We start from the raw sequence: 16,504 nt of genomic DNA on the forward strand, positions 1-16,504 counted from the left end.
CCTGTTCTTTATTCATCTGTTGTTAACAACACATGATAGCGATCAATAACACAATCACTTGAAAAAATGGGATGCAATAAACTTAAAAAATACAACTTAAACAAGTTAGTCATATTTGTTATGATACAAGGAATACGCAGTTATCAGAATTTATTTACAAGCTGAATAAACATCCTGCCTAATGTGCTGAGAGCAATTTACCTCCGCCAAGATCATTACCCGTATTATATCTATAACGTGATAAAACACTTTTGTTTCCGTCTCTGTATACTCGAGGGTAGCTCAATTAGAATGATAGAAATTACAGAAATTAAATTATTTCAACAGTATTATTCGGTAATCATTACACCAGGGGTCTCTTAGTCCGGTATTAGGTTAAAGAAACGTGTTTTACAACAAACGTTAGTTTTCCACACAAGTCACGCGAAACAGCAATTATGACAGACATTCTCTCTTAGGTTAATAACTATAATCTTACATTAATTCAGACAAATATTGAAATAATTTGTCTAAGTTTTAGACACATATAGTATTATTATGCTTGGCAGCTATAATGTAAAATCTTCTTGACGTGCTATTATTTAGTCGGGACGGATTAAATGTTATTTATTAACCTGGTCCATTTATGATTTTAACAAATTAAAGTTGTTTTCGATCCATTATTTAAAAAAAACTTAACACGTCGAATTTGAAAATATATTTTATTTCGCAACATATCTCTTTAAAGTATAAATACCTGTATTCGGTTCTTGTCACTAACCTTGTATCACAATTACTCCTGACACTGTTTTACCTGAACACCCACGTTCTTACTACATCATAAATACGGGTACCCTTGGGACCATGCTGAAGGTGTCAGGAAACAACTCTCTGGATTATTAAACAAACCTGAATATATCATACACTCCATTTAATCTCTTAATCTCTGGTCACCCGTTTTAATTCAGTGTATGAACGTGTGTAGTGTATTAAATATTATGAATGTATTTTCCAGGGGTGGTTTATCCATTCGGACTAATTCACTGCGTAATTTAATCATACAACTGAAATAATATGTGCTTAGTGTTTACCAATGGTGTGCAAATAATTCAACTGAACTCTTGTACTACGAACAATTCTCGGTAGCTTTAATATTGCTATGTCGAAAACCCCCAATATTGTAGGCTGGCATAGAGTTTTCCCCCGTGCTACAGAAGATTGGACATGCGTGACTGTTTGCTATAAAAATGAATACGTAGGTATTTAATGATTTTATGTCAAGAAACTTATTTGATGTGGGTTTTTGTTTGCATTTTAATGCAGTGCATTTTTTCATCAGTGAAATATGATTTATTGGCTTGATAACCCTTCACAGGTGTGTCTCCCTTTTAAACCGGAAAAGTTCAAGCAACTCTGATATTTCATGCAATCACTCATTTTCGGCGGATTTGTGAGTGAAACAGGATGGGAGAAATACAATTATCCCCTACATTGAGGGTGTGACAGAGAAATCTCCAACCCTCGGGATGATATTCTCGAATGTCCTACCCTCGACAAAGTCTCGGGTAACCTGTTCATGATTCTACTGCCAAACCCAAGGCTATGCTTTCTCTGTCACCCCCTAATGTGCACTAACATATATAGTCACTATAACGTCACATGAACAGTGACATGACGTAACAACTAACCCTCGACGCTAAAGATAATGTGCTTATCAGGATAATAATTATTTAAAAAAAATAACCATCCACTACATTGAGGGTGTGAAAGAGAAATGTTCAACCCTCGGGATGAGTATTTAGTTACTTGCAGCTGTAATCCTCACAAAATCATCAACCCGAGGAGTACACATTTCTGTGTCACATCCTCAAGGTAGGGACAGATTTTATTAGTCAGGCAGCCAGACAGACATTCAAAACCTACCAAACTGGCTTGCTAAAACTATTTTCGCATTTCTTACATTTTCCCGTCCTGATCCTTCTTGCAACCAGCGCGGATACAATTCGGTCCTTAAACGTTTTTATATGAGCATACGTCTGTACTTGTACTACTACGCTTTTATCGGGACTACTATATATATGTTTAAATGTAGCATTGTAGGGAATCTGTTCTCTTTCCGTTTTTGAGTATACCAGTGATACCAGTGTGAAATAACGTTGTTTCAATTAGGTAATCGTTGTAAGAATATCGCTGTCTTTGATTTAGTATATCGTTGTTGAGAAAATGCTGCCATTGGTCTTGTTTAGCATCGTAAGGATAAAGTCGTCTTGGATTGCGTACATGATTGTGAGATGAAGGTACCTCTGATTTAGATTAGCATAGTGGTATAGATATGATATAAGATATAACTGTTGGCATATATATATATATATTACAAATGACAACGTTATCCTAACAATTATGTATTATATTAAATATAGCATTATTCCATTGAACATATATATTATATCAATGCCGATGCTATTCTAAATATAATATATGAAATAAAAACAACGTTATCTAACAAAAGCATACTGAAGCAAGGCAAACACGACGTTATCCTAGCAATCATTTTAAATATTGTTGGTAAGTGTTAATTGAATATATGTTTAGAAAGCACAACCAATGAATGTTTATGTGTGACGTGTCGATGACTAGAACGGTACGTATTCTGTCACCATCATCAAAAATATGACCACCGATGGTGCACACAAAGGTGAAGACCACCGAATCGCTGATCCGGCTACGCTATAATTAAAGGCGTGAGTTCATTTAGTTACTGTTGTTTAAGTATCGTTCATACATGTGCTAGAGCTAATGTGACTGGCATGAATGCTAGATACATCATTATACACACACTGCACACCGAGGCCTGAGATTCCCCATCTCACCTCAAAAGGGTGAAAGTCACAAGGATTTATCTTACCTTTGAAAGGCGTATCCACACTTTCCCCTGTATGAGTTATCCTTTTCTCCCACCCTTCGCATGTGTGCCCCCCGTTTTATCCGGGAAAGATTAGCTTGTCACCCCCTAGGGGGAGATAGCCTCGTGCCAGTTATCACGTGTTCAATTGTGACGTCATTAAAATGCGTCATCGGTAAGTGTGACGTCATCAAAAGTGAATGACGATATGTATACCTCACATGTGTTTTGTTTACAAACATGGCAGTCTACTGTCGGCGGAGATGAGATTGAAATAATAGGATGGGAGAAAAATAATCATCCCCTAACTTGAGGGTGTAACAGAGAAATCTCCAACCCTCGGGGTGATTTGTTTGGTTGTATAACCCTTGACAGAGCCTCGGGTTATACAACGAAAGAACATCACCCCTCGGGTTGGCGAAATCTCTGTCACACCCTCAAGGTAGGGTAAGATTCTATTAGTCAACAATACAATAATGCCACGTCAACAACTCAGTAACGTCATATCAACACTGCATTGAGCCTGTAGCGTCAACAATGCATCATGAGTATGATATGTAGTCAACAGGGTTAGAGAGTGAGAATCATTCATCCCTTTAGGGGACATGGATAATCTTACCCCTCGGGTTCAGAGATTCACATATATCACTCCAAGGGGATGATATATCATATTAATCTTACACCGCGAAAGACGTGGACACACACACCTTTCTCGCACCTCATACACAGATATCCCACATCATACCCCGTGCTATTTTTTTTTTTTATCTCGTCCAACCTGTCTGGTACCTTTACGTGACATTTCGCAGACTTTGTACACATGTACAGCGATGTATTACCCTGCGCGTTAAAGACCAATAATTGACAATCTGCATGATAAATATTCTGTTTTGTCGTTTTATGCATGGGTTTGATGTTGTAGTTAAAATATGATCTAAACTGTAAAATACGTAGTCTTCTTTGTCAGGACGGACTGATTTTTTACGTGGAAGCATTCCGATGTAGCTTTAGTAGTGTAGAGTGTTGAGGTCCAAGACGGATACTAGTACTGAATAGTTTGTTTTCGAACTGAAAGGTGCGAGAAAAAAACAAATTATCTGTAACTGAGCAAGATTGGTTATTATATTACAGAATCTTAGCTCTCGACTGAGATAACCATATCTCACTCAGTTGCAAATAATATATTTTATTAATCCAGGATAAGAGAAAGTAATTAATTTGTTTGGAATGTCAGGATGGGAATATTGTTGTCTTTGTATAAATATTTAGATGTAATATATCGTTGTCATTTGGCTATTATATCATTGGTTCGAATATTGTTTATCCAGTATTCTGTTTTAGGGATACCGTTTTTTGTTTGTTTATTCAAGCATATCAGATAATGTTTTCTTTGTTTTAGTATATCCTTGTCTCTATTGTAGTATTGAGAATACCATGTTTCATTGTCTTCAGTGGGAGTATTAGTGCATTTGAGCGGAATATATCCAGTGGAATAAGGACAAAGGAAAGATGATATTCCCATAATTATATTTACATCACTACACACAGACGTCACATATGGTAATTAGATCTGGTCGTAAACCACCTCACTATTACTTTGTTATATGGCTGTCGTCCCTAAAAGTCGATTGATGTAACCGACACTTAACTTGGTTTTCTGTTTAGGCTATACTAGATTAAATAAGCTTATCGTGTGTACCATTCGACCGACATCAACGTTTATTTAAAATACGGTTGGCAATGGGCATGCTACCGTACACACGCGATTCGGGTGAACCCTTTTATTGTTAATATCGGATATAAAAAGGATTCCATTGAAGTTATCTGGTTTTAAATAACGGGTTTCCAAGTATTATGAATAATTACATGTGTTAAAATACTGCGAAATTGCCTGACACGTATTATTAAAATATCTAACTGTAGTGGTTAGCTTCGTTTGTATTTATATTTACGTGCTGTAGACTACGACTTCGTGCCGGTGGATTTTTCTGATTTTTGTGACATAAATAAATACAATGGATGTAATAGAGATAGTCTTACATCAATCCTGCATTGTACATGACCATTATCGTTGTGTTCACTTAAATATGTTCACAGTATTGTACCAAAAGATCAAGGTAACATAACTCATTGCGGTGAATAAGAAGCAACCAAATGTTAGTTGTACATTAGAGAGTTGACATACTGTGATAACCAATCGAATATAAAGTTGAATACCAAAGAGGTCATTGACATATGTGATTGAAAGTTCTTATAAAATACCCGATTAGATATAAGATATTAAAATATGAAGCTGTAAAGAAACTTTTTTTGTATATTTAGTGTGCCTATGCGGAAAGCCAAAGGAAGTAAGTGTTTTAATGCACCAAATTGGTTCCATTTTCCCCATTTAAGACTTATGTCAAAAGAAAAGACAAGAAAGTCCTATGCGCTTCAAAACATATGTAGAACCACAGCGATAAAACAAAGCTGCCTACAAAACCCTTTATACCTTTACATTCAGGTTACTATGTTCAACCTCGGGGACTGCTAGTCAATCACCTAGTTACTTGAAATAAATATTGTATACCGGAAAATGTTTTACCTTTCGCCTTTTTGCCTAACGCTATGAGAGTGAATTCATTATTAAAGCAAACGTTAGTAAACAATATGATAAACATAGTCATCAAACATAAAGGGCGAAATTACCACTGGGCGAACACGGACTGTTTGGCATAAGGCGAAAGTTTGACTGAGCGAAAATTTCTCCGTATATAGTTTTGAAATTAGAAAATACGGATGCTCCTGTTTGAAAACTTAGTGTGACGATGCAGAAGGCCAAACAAAGAAAACATTTTACTTCGCCTTATGACCATTTCATGAATCATCATCCATTCATAAGAGATTCGAAACATTTAGAAATACAGGAAAAAGGAACATTGATAAGAAAACCCTGTATAACGTTACTTAACGATAGGTAATTCATCTTAATAATGATAATAATAATAGTTTATATCTGTACTTGATGACAGAGTTGAGTCAACGACTCGTTTTACATTTGGTCAAGTAGTTATTAGTGTAATTAGAGTATATTATTTATCTATCTTTTATCAATTTTATACTGGCACCAGACAGCATATAGTACCCCAGACACACAATTTTATACTGGCACCAGACAGCATTCAGTGCCCCAGACAAACAATTTTATCCTGACACCAGACAGTATACAGTGCTCCAGACAAACAATTTATACTGGCAGGATTTATCAGATTTCTACGATTGATGCGAGAATTAACGCTTTAGACATCATAGTTTACAGACCTGTTAGTATTACATATGATAACTACACTCAGTGGATATATTGGTCCAGTGATCGATCTATGTTTCGTGCGACATCCGATGAAAGGGACGTAACTACAATATTCACCTCTTAAAGTAAGTTTTCTTGTGTAACCCGCTCAGAGATTATCATTTCATTTCATGACACGCGTTTGGTTTTCCTTAATTCTTCCTTTGATGTTGGTATTTTTGTTCAGACATCACTTTAGGGATGGTAAAGACATGTTGACTTACTAAATGCTGTTTTAGCACTTGTTTCTTTCTGAGAAATATAACTAGCTTTTAACAATTATATTTGTTGGACTTGTGTTTTCAAGGAAATGAAGAAAGAATAGCTAAATAGTAGTCAACCTTTCACAATATTCAATGGGCGTGTAGATGTGAAAAGGTTTTGTATGCTTATTGGGATAACGTCTATGTAGTGCTGTATTGCATACTGGGATTTTTTCGCCCAGTCAACTTTTCGTTCTTCGCCCTTGAAATCAATTTTCGCCCAGTGTTAATTTGCTCTTCTCATTTAATAGCTATGTTTAATATGATGCTGAATTATATTCGCTGTTATGATAATTTGCCCACATTACGGAGCGCAGAAAATGCGAAAATTAAACTGCAGCGAAATGTCCCCGCTATACAATATTAATAATTAATTAGACACGGAAAGCGGAAAATTTGGGACTCATCCTTGCGCCCACCCAGTATCATAAATGTATATTAGGATATCTACCATCGATGAGCTTCCATCTTTATTATCTAAATGCAAAAAAGTTAAAACATTATTGTTCTTGTGTATTAACAATGTGGTATATTTTCCCTTAATTACTTTTATAAATACGATATTATATGCTCAACCTAAACAATGTTCGTTTATGTATTCAATTCTTAAGCGCCTATGACGATGTAGTTTGAGTCATCCATTAAATATGTTGTATGCTTCTCCACTCATAACAAGAATAACTCAGACAAGAAATGTGAGTGATATAGCCACCCAAAGGGTGACATTATATGTATTTGACTGATTAAGCCACAATGTGGCTTCTATCAAAAACTTATAATTACTTTGAAAAACACATACATACAAAGAAGTTGCAAATATACCAAACATGGTAGCAACTACAATCCTAATATTGGGGTTGCCATAAAACGCCAACGCAACGCCATCCTGATCTAGCCTTATTAGTGGTAACATCACAAAAAAATGGCTGACCTATGAACAAAGGGACGCGACCCTCAGGTCACCTTGACCAGGGAGGGGCCAGCATCCTGATTTACGTCATCGGCAGCCAATCAATAACCTTCAATGTTTTCAGAAACTATTAAGGTGTCTTGTTCTTGTTCCATAATATTGTAATATTAATGTTGCTAACTTTATAATAACCCTCACAAATTAAAAGCAGTTTAGATAAATATTTCAAACTTGGTATGGTCTTATGAGCATAATTTTATTCATTTAAACAGCAGGAACAAACCCTCATACCCTAGCTGTTGATCACAGTACGGGAAACTTATTTCATGATGTTTCCGGAACTTCCGTTGTATCCTGGAGCATAGGTGTAATCCAACCTACCATAGGGAACTACAGAACGTCATCGTCAATCTGGGAGCTCTCCAATGTCTGGCTCTGTATCCATCTAAAGGGTATATCATTATTTCTTACCTACGTTTTGGTTCAAATGTTAATTTTATAAACATTTCCATAATTTGAATCACTAATAGATTGTAGATTAAGATAATAGATAAATGATTTCTCATTTGTTAATTGGAAACTGTCTATATTTCTAGGATAAATTTGATATAATTACAAAAAACTAAATAATTTGGAAAGGTGTTAATTCATGCTCCTCGCATTTCATCCATATCGTTTTACTAAAATCAAATACCTATCTAAACCAGTGGCATGAACGAGGTGGCTAATATACGCGCTCTGGTTCCTAGTATCTCGGGATAGCTTCCGAGAGTTTCAAAGGTTATAAATTGTGGCATACAGGCATTAGTATATGAATTACAATTTTTAGCTATTCTTTGTTTCGATTTTCTTTTTATCTTGCATCATCAAAAAATGTTTGATTCATGGTAGCACTTTCCTGATACGTTTATTTCGTTTTTGCCGGATATGCTTTGCTATTTTATGTTTTTGTGAAATTTTGATTTGAAATGCCGTGTTTTATGGACACAAGAGAGACCAATCTGACTATCTATGGATGGTACTAATGCTCGAACCACAGTGAATATTGGCACAAACGAGACGCCAGACGACATCACAATAGACAACATAAGTAAGTATTCTAATAAGATATTTTGTATGCTATAATTCTTATGTTATTTTCTTGAATATCTTCATTTTAAATACTTTGTTTTAATTTAATTGAAACGTTTTCAATAAACATTTAAATATCATAATTACAGGAACATATAATTTTATCACACTGTGTTTTCAGGGTTTGTCGTGAAAAAAAAAATCTCATCGCGAGCACGTGGATAAAATCGAGAGGCCACCGAAGGTGGACTCGAGATATTAATATCTGCGTGCGAGGGGATGGTGATGGGGAATGGGAAAATCATTCTCAAATCCTTCTCAAGATGTTCTCAAGTCGTTCTCAACTTCTTCTCATACTGACAACCAATGATAATGCATTTATCATGCTACCGTTAGGTGGTATAAAGTAGTATATAGATGATAATTTCATTTCCGTGATTATTTTAACGTAATTTCTGTTTCAACAATTTTTTGTCTTTTATCAAGATGATCGAATCTACTGGACAGTTGACGATGGAATTGCATATAGAAACCTGGATGGTTCTCTGATGGCGTAAGTGATCAGCAACGGAAGTCATATAAAGTCTATCCAAATAGAAAACATCTATTTGTACTACACAGCGTGCAATGTCTTGTAAGTAGTTGATAGTACCCTCCGGCGACATAGTTTATATGCAATAAAATCATAAGATCATAAAAGCCATTTTACAGATCGTGTCAAACAACAGCTCTCCCGTATTTAAATTACCTTAGCCGTTAATATGACGTTAAACAAAATTAAACCGAAAATCAAACAGCTGTAAGTATTTGTAAATAAATATTGAGATGGATAGCGATATTAGCGATTTTATAAAACGTTCAACAACACATAAATCGTTTATTTAATATTCCATTGCATATATACTTATGTCCACGGTGTTGTCTATGGTGTACTAGCAATTTAAATCTTATTTCCATGTCGTATTTTCCCGAAAACTTATGGGTACATATACACATGTACAATTGACTTTACTTCTTTAGCTTTTCATCTTTACTTTTCCTCGTAATGTAACATTATCAATATGAATAGCAACCAAACTATATGCACTCAAACATGAATTGCTTCTAGATGAAACGTTTCCTTTTTGCCTAAACAACTTATTAGCTGTTTTTTTCTTATTAAGGTGGTTGCGTTCTACATTGAAGAAAGTTTAATTTTTGTCATAATGATTTGATGCCAAGTTATGAGATTTAAATGTCTACCATAATTAATAAAAAAAGTTGTACTCTACGTGGACCTTCTCTTTTTTTGGACTCGCCTTCATGATTTCAAATGTTATGTATCGTAAGCTTATCATTTCGGGGAATCTGGCTACTTATCCTTTTGTTTGTTAGATTTCATGATGTCTTTGCAGTTCGATTTTTTGCTTGTTTTTTTAAAACTGTCTTTATTTTGTTTATGTAATTCTATATATGCATATATTCATAATTTTCAGCAAATTTGAAAAGTTTGACCTGTAAAGATCTTCATATGAAAACTTTATGAATGAAAATGCGGAGCTTGGGATCATTTATAATATATCAATTGTTCCTCGACAAAACCAACCAGGTGACCTCCACATTTGAGTTCCTTTTGAATATTGAAACAAAACCGGATACGCTTGTAAATACGCCGTAGCCTAATTTATTTCTTAAAGATATTAATTAAACGATTCCGTTATGAAGTTATGTTATGAACATGTCTTTCGATCTTTTTGGTTTAAGGTTTATGACCCTGATGTTATTTTTTTCTCTTAGATAATTAATAATATAGAAATCTAAATCTGGATGGTTGTCTTCTGTTACCAATTCGTTCCATAACAGAGTATTTTTACTTGGTTATTAGTGCAGACTACATGCCATACGAATAATGGAGGATGCAGCACATTTTGTTTGCCGAATGAGATTACTTCGGAGCACGATTGTCAATGCGAGAGGGGAACCAATATTAAATCAACTGACCTTTTCACGTGCGAAGTAGGTGACACACTATAGCTGCATAGTAAGGCAGGGAATCTGCATTCGATATTCAACATCCATGTTTTGTAATGCGTACTTATGTGGTAGAATATGTTGAAAGTTTGGGTGTTACCTATATACAAAATCGATGAATGCAGGTAATTAAAAGGTAAACAAACATATGAATGTAAACACGTACGCATAAGTATGCACATACAAGTACTTCTGCACTGGACCAGGTAACATTTGTAGCATGTTTTGATTGTGTGTCGAGTAATTTCAACATAGAAAGCTAAAATAAGAGCATATTTCTTAACTATTGAACATAGACTACAAATGGCAAATGTGAAGCACGTCTTTGATCAAAGCCTAAACATAAAAACGCAAAAATTAATACAAATGTTAAAATATTAATAGGTGATTATATTACTGATGATAAAACTAACACATCATTATTGAAAATAAAACCAACATGATTGGGAAATATTTTTTACATATTTGCTTTACTACAAAGTAAGTCAAAGAGGATATATGCATAGATGAACATTATCAAAAATCGTAAGAGTGATTACATTGTTATCAAAACCGACAAGTTTCAGAATAAACACAAGTGGATCAATATTTTTTATCTATATTGATATCTCTCTATTGTTTTTTGTATATCTGTATTGATATCTCTCTATTGTTTTTTCAGTTGTCCGATGCCAATTAACTCTTCCAAATGAACATGTAGGCGTCACTTGCAGCCATTATGTGTCCAACGTGTGAACGTACGAATGTGACGTTGGAAATACAAGTACTCGTACTACACAAGCAAGCACAGTGGAGTGTCAACAGGATGGCCGATGGAATGACGATTCTCAAACATTTTGTAACTGTAAGCTTATACAAATAAACTGTGACATACCTCACTTATTCACATTTAAAAACGTTGCAAAACAATATTGTTATAATAAGGAAATGTTCCGTGAACTTATCCGCGTGTTTTATCAGACACTACTTGTTCTATGTTTTTGAAGTCTCACAATGACGCTCAATAGGATTTTATTTGTTTAAGTTATATTCACGCTTTTAACAGGACCAACAAACAAGGTAGTGTTCTCAGTGGACAATATATTCATATACTTTGGCTTTATGCTGATTAACCTTATCATAAGTAATAACTTTAATTCTTTTGAAGTAGTAACTGAATCTCAGTAGGTGCCAAAAACTATATTGAATCATGTAATATGCATTATTATTGTCAAGGTAACTGATTTACAGCTATTCTGTGTACTTCGGTTTTGCTAAATGGATAAATTAACGAGACATGTTGAATCCGTGTTTCCGACGTTTGCACGTTCAAGTGTAACACAGGATATGGTAGTACCGTTCAGTTCAACACACTGACGCGTCAACTAAATGAAAATTGGAATGTTGAACCTATGTCTGCATGTGAGAAAAAAACGCCCTCCCTCAAGTGGTCTTTTAGAGAATTTAAAAAGAAAAGAGTTTGTACATTGATTTATATGGTGATAGAACATTTACAAATTCGCAAAATGATGCATCTTTCTAATCTAGAGTTTACCTATGTTATTTTTTCTTGAAACGTGCTTTTATGTGAATTGAATACCAGTTGAAAAACTATAAATATTAAGTAAGCAACTCAGCGAATGTTTGAGAGTTTTGTTCTTGATTATTTATCAAATGTTTGTCATCGATCAAGTCATGTCAATTCGAAGTGTACCATGAATGCAAGTAATACATTTTTTTTAGATATTTAATTCATCTTGTTCTCTGATTTCCCAACTTAAATTTCGGCTATTAACGATTAAGGCACTGTTTCGAAAGACATTAAGGGCGTGTATTTTTACACAAAAACAAATAAATTTATTTTAACCTTGGTGTAAGCCTGTATTTTAAGTTAAGATCAAGTCGAAGATAGGTGATATTTGTACAATATTCGTCTGTAGTAATATTTCGTCTATTTATCTGCTGACCTTTACCAAATGGCACGTTAAATTAAATATAAATGTATATATATTAAGAAGACATATGAAAAAAATTATATCTCAAAAAAATGTTTTGTTCATTTATAATCACCCAAGTTTAATACACGTTTGATTACATGAGTCCTGATGTATCATCATTGCATTGGTAATTTTATAAAAATATTACATACATTTTTTTACATTATTTACTAAAAAACCCCCAAAAAACACCTTTGAATGCATGGGTTATTGGTTTGTGTTTGATTTACTGTCTTTTCTCATACTTAGTAGAAGATGAATAGCAACAAGCTCAAGTACTTAACATCGTCATTGCAGAGGCCATTGGTTTGACCGTCGTCTTTGTTATAATGATTGTTATTTGTCTTTACAAATGCGTTCGTAGCCAGAAAATAAGAAAATATCATTGCTTTCAACCTTCTTATAATTGCATTTTGTCATGTGAGTATCAAAGATATTTAAATTGATTTATAAAATCAAGCATATTCATTACCTGAAAATTAGACATAAAAAGAAATAACTCTTGATCACGCTTTAAAGCGATTGGGATAAAAAGATTAAAACGTTGAAACTATTTGTTGTTTTTGTAGGAAAAAGGACACAAACCAAACGTATGAAGGTTTGAAAAAGGCACAGAAGATCAATCCAACGCTATGTATGATAATGTATGACCTGTCAACGAAACTCAGACGAATCCTAAAACGCACATTTCATCTCGACCGGAACCTAACGTACCCACCGGGGATCACGAATATATATCGATCATAAGTGGTCCGGGTCGGCCACCAAGAGATGCTTCCTGTCCATCACCACAGCGAGTCAATAACCCAAGAGTCCAAACGCAATCGGGCATATTCACTACTAGAAACGATGGCCATTTTTTCGCATTTACAAAAAACGAAATAAAAACAAATGTAGTACACCTTTGAATGACCATCAGATTCCTTCTGGAAATGGAAACAACTACCAAATGAAAGAAATGAAATCATCCACAGAACTAACGGATTCGAAAAGTGCATATTATATATAGTATACCTAGTAATGTTTCTAGTGCAACTTATGATTATTGTGTTAATCCTGTGCAATCTTGATCGGTTGATTGATACGTCCGTCTTCTGAAGTTTTGTTCTTCTAATGACATCTGCAGTAGTCATGGTTACCAGGCTGTTATGCTTGAAGTTATGTTGATGTTGTCCATCACGATTATTAGTATGACTGCTATCCAGAATGTACTCTGCGGTTAATATTACAACTGTATTTATGTGTACTGCACATGCTCATATGTATATAAGGTACCGCCATGATGGAATGAACATGTGCCTGTCTGCAACTCTGATAATGATGTCAGTGTACTGTTGTTCCCGAAAGCACCGGACACTACAGTGGTGACGAGGATAAAGATGACAAGATCATCGGTAGAAAGGTCTGAAATTAGTTAAAACGGCGACCTTAGCCAAAGAACTTTTCCGTACGTTAGGCATCGAACATGGCGGTATACGGGAAAATTGAGTATTTTGACTTTGAAATGAACTGGAATGTATACGCAGAAAGACTTTAGGAGTATTTTGTAGCTAACGGGGTAGATGAGGAAGCTAAACAACGCTCGAAATTGCTTACAGTGGTGGGTCAGAAAATGTATGGACTCATTCGAAATATCACGTCCCCCCGACAAGCCCTCCACTAAGTCCTACGCTGACTTGAAAACACTCATAGGTCGACATTTAAAGACGAAACCTCTTATTATAGCGGATCGCTTTGAATTTTACCAGCGAAACCAAAGGCCTAATGAAAACATCTGTCAATATGTGGCTGAATTAAGACAATTAAGTGAACATTGTGAGTTTGGTGGTTTCCTTGACGACGCGTTGAGGGACCGGTTTGTGTCAGGTTTTTCATCTGTTCCTACACAACGTTAACTTCTCACAGAGGCTACGCTAACCATGATGAAGCTAGAGAGATAGCTATGAGTATGGAAATGGCTGATAATGAGGCCCGGAATTTGAATGGTGACAGTATAGACAAGCCGGAAAATGTAAACAAATTCCATTCATCGAAGGAATGTTTTCGCTGCGGTAAAACAAATCACAATGCTGACAAGTGCTTCTACAAAAACAATAAGTACCACACGTGTAAAGAAACGGGCCATTTTCACAAGAAGTGTCCTAAAGGCAAACCTAAGGACAGATCTACGAATAGTAAATTTCAAGTTGGTAATAACCCTTTGAATAACCAGAAAACAGGAAAGAAAGGAAAAAAGAGCTCAAAACTGCATTTCATGGAGGATTCAGAATCTGAGGAGGAAAACACTTCTGTATGGCCAATTTTCTCAATCAAAAGTAAAGGACGGAGGGAAATAAAAGTTTCGTGGAATTAGACACAGGCTTCCCAGTCTCTTTGCTATCGGCAAAGGAATACAATGCTCACTATAAGAAGAAAGTAAAGCTACGAGACAGTTTCACTATGTTAAAGACTCATACTGGGGAGCACTTACCAATGTTGGTCGAGGCTGATGTATATGTGTCATATGAAGGACAGATCAGACTGTTAACATTGCTTGTAGTCAAAGGTGATGGACCTGCCCTATTTGGTAGAAATTGGTTGGGACGGTTACAGCTAAATTGGAAAGCTATCAACCTGATCTCTATTAATACCCAGAAATATTCTGTGTTTGAGGAAAAATTGGGCACAGTTAAGGGGATCACAGCGTCCATTAAACTTAAGGATAATGCCCAACCGAAGTTCTTAAAGGCCAGAACTGTAACATACGCCCTCAAGGATCAAATTGCTAGAGAACTTGAACGCTTAGAGGCAGCAGGCATAGTGGAAAAGGTGGATAGTTCAGATTGGGCGACCCCAATTGTTCCTGTCATGAAACCTAATGGCTCAATTAGAATCTGCGGTGATTTAAAGATTACCATTAATCCTGTACTAGACGTACCTGAGTACCCTCTTCCCACCAGTGAGGAATTGTTCACTTAACTCAATGGAGGACAACAGTTTTCTAAACTAGATTTAACCCAAGCTTACAATCAGGTTCTTCTGGACAAGGAGTCTCGTGAGTATGTAACTATCAATACCCACATGGGTTTGTACAGGTACACCAGGCTTCCTTTTGGTGTAGCCTCAGCACCAGCTATTTTCGTGAGAACTATTGAAACTGTGTTATAGGGCTTGGACGAAGTTGGGGCTATTCTGGATGATGTTCTGATAACAGGAAAAGATGATGCTGACCATCAGCGTAATTTGGATGCCACACTCCCGCGTTCGGATGACTATGGGATAAAGCTAAAGAAATCCAAGTGTTATTTCATGAGAGTGAAAGTAGAATATTTTGCCTTTGTTGAAAACAAGGACGGAATTTATCCCTAACCATGTAAAGTCGAGGCTATTGTAGGATTAAAAGATCCTCAGAACAAGGAGGAAGTGCAGTCGTGGTTAGGTATTGTGAACTACTACAGGAAGTTCATTCCCGACATGTCTACTGTGGTACAGCCTCTTAACGCCTTATTGGCCGACAAAGTTGATTGGAATTGGACGACAGCTTTTCATGAAGCATGTGAAACGGTCAAGCAGTTATTGATGTCTTCAGAAGTTCTCGTTCATTATGACCCAGACAAACCTGTAACCTTGGCAGTCGACGCATCCTCATATGGCCTAGGCGCAGTAATCTCTCGCACTGTCGACGGTGATGATCGACCGATAGCATACGCATCACGAACACTGAATTTCGCTGAACGGATTTATTCTCAAATTGAAAAGGAAGCTTTGGCAATCTTATACGGTGTATGCAAGTTCCACCAATACATTTATGAACCCAAATTTACTGACTGACCATAAACCTCTCACAATGATCTTAGGTCCAAAGAAGGGAATTCCTGTTCTAGCAACTTCTCGATTACAACGCTGGGCTATACAGTTGTCATCCTACCAGTTCGACATCAAGTATAGATCGACAACTCAAAATGGAAACGCTGATACTTTATTACGATTTCCAGTTGATACTAGAGACTACACCGAAGTGGATGAGGAAGCAACAAAGGTGAACAAACTGCAGTTGAGCAAACTACCATTAACAGCAACGCAGAT

This window comes from Mizuhopecten yessoensis, unplaced genomic scaffold (genome assembly GCF_002113885.1).
Source record: "Mizuhopecten yessoensis strain PY_sf001 unplaced genomic scaffold, ASM211388v2 scaffold10987, whole genome shotgun sequence".
Lineage (NCBI taxonomy): Eukaryota > Metazoa > Mollusca > Bivalvia > Pectinida > Pectinidae > Mizuhopecten > Mizuhopecten yessoensis.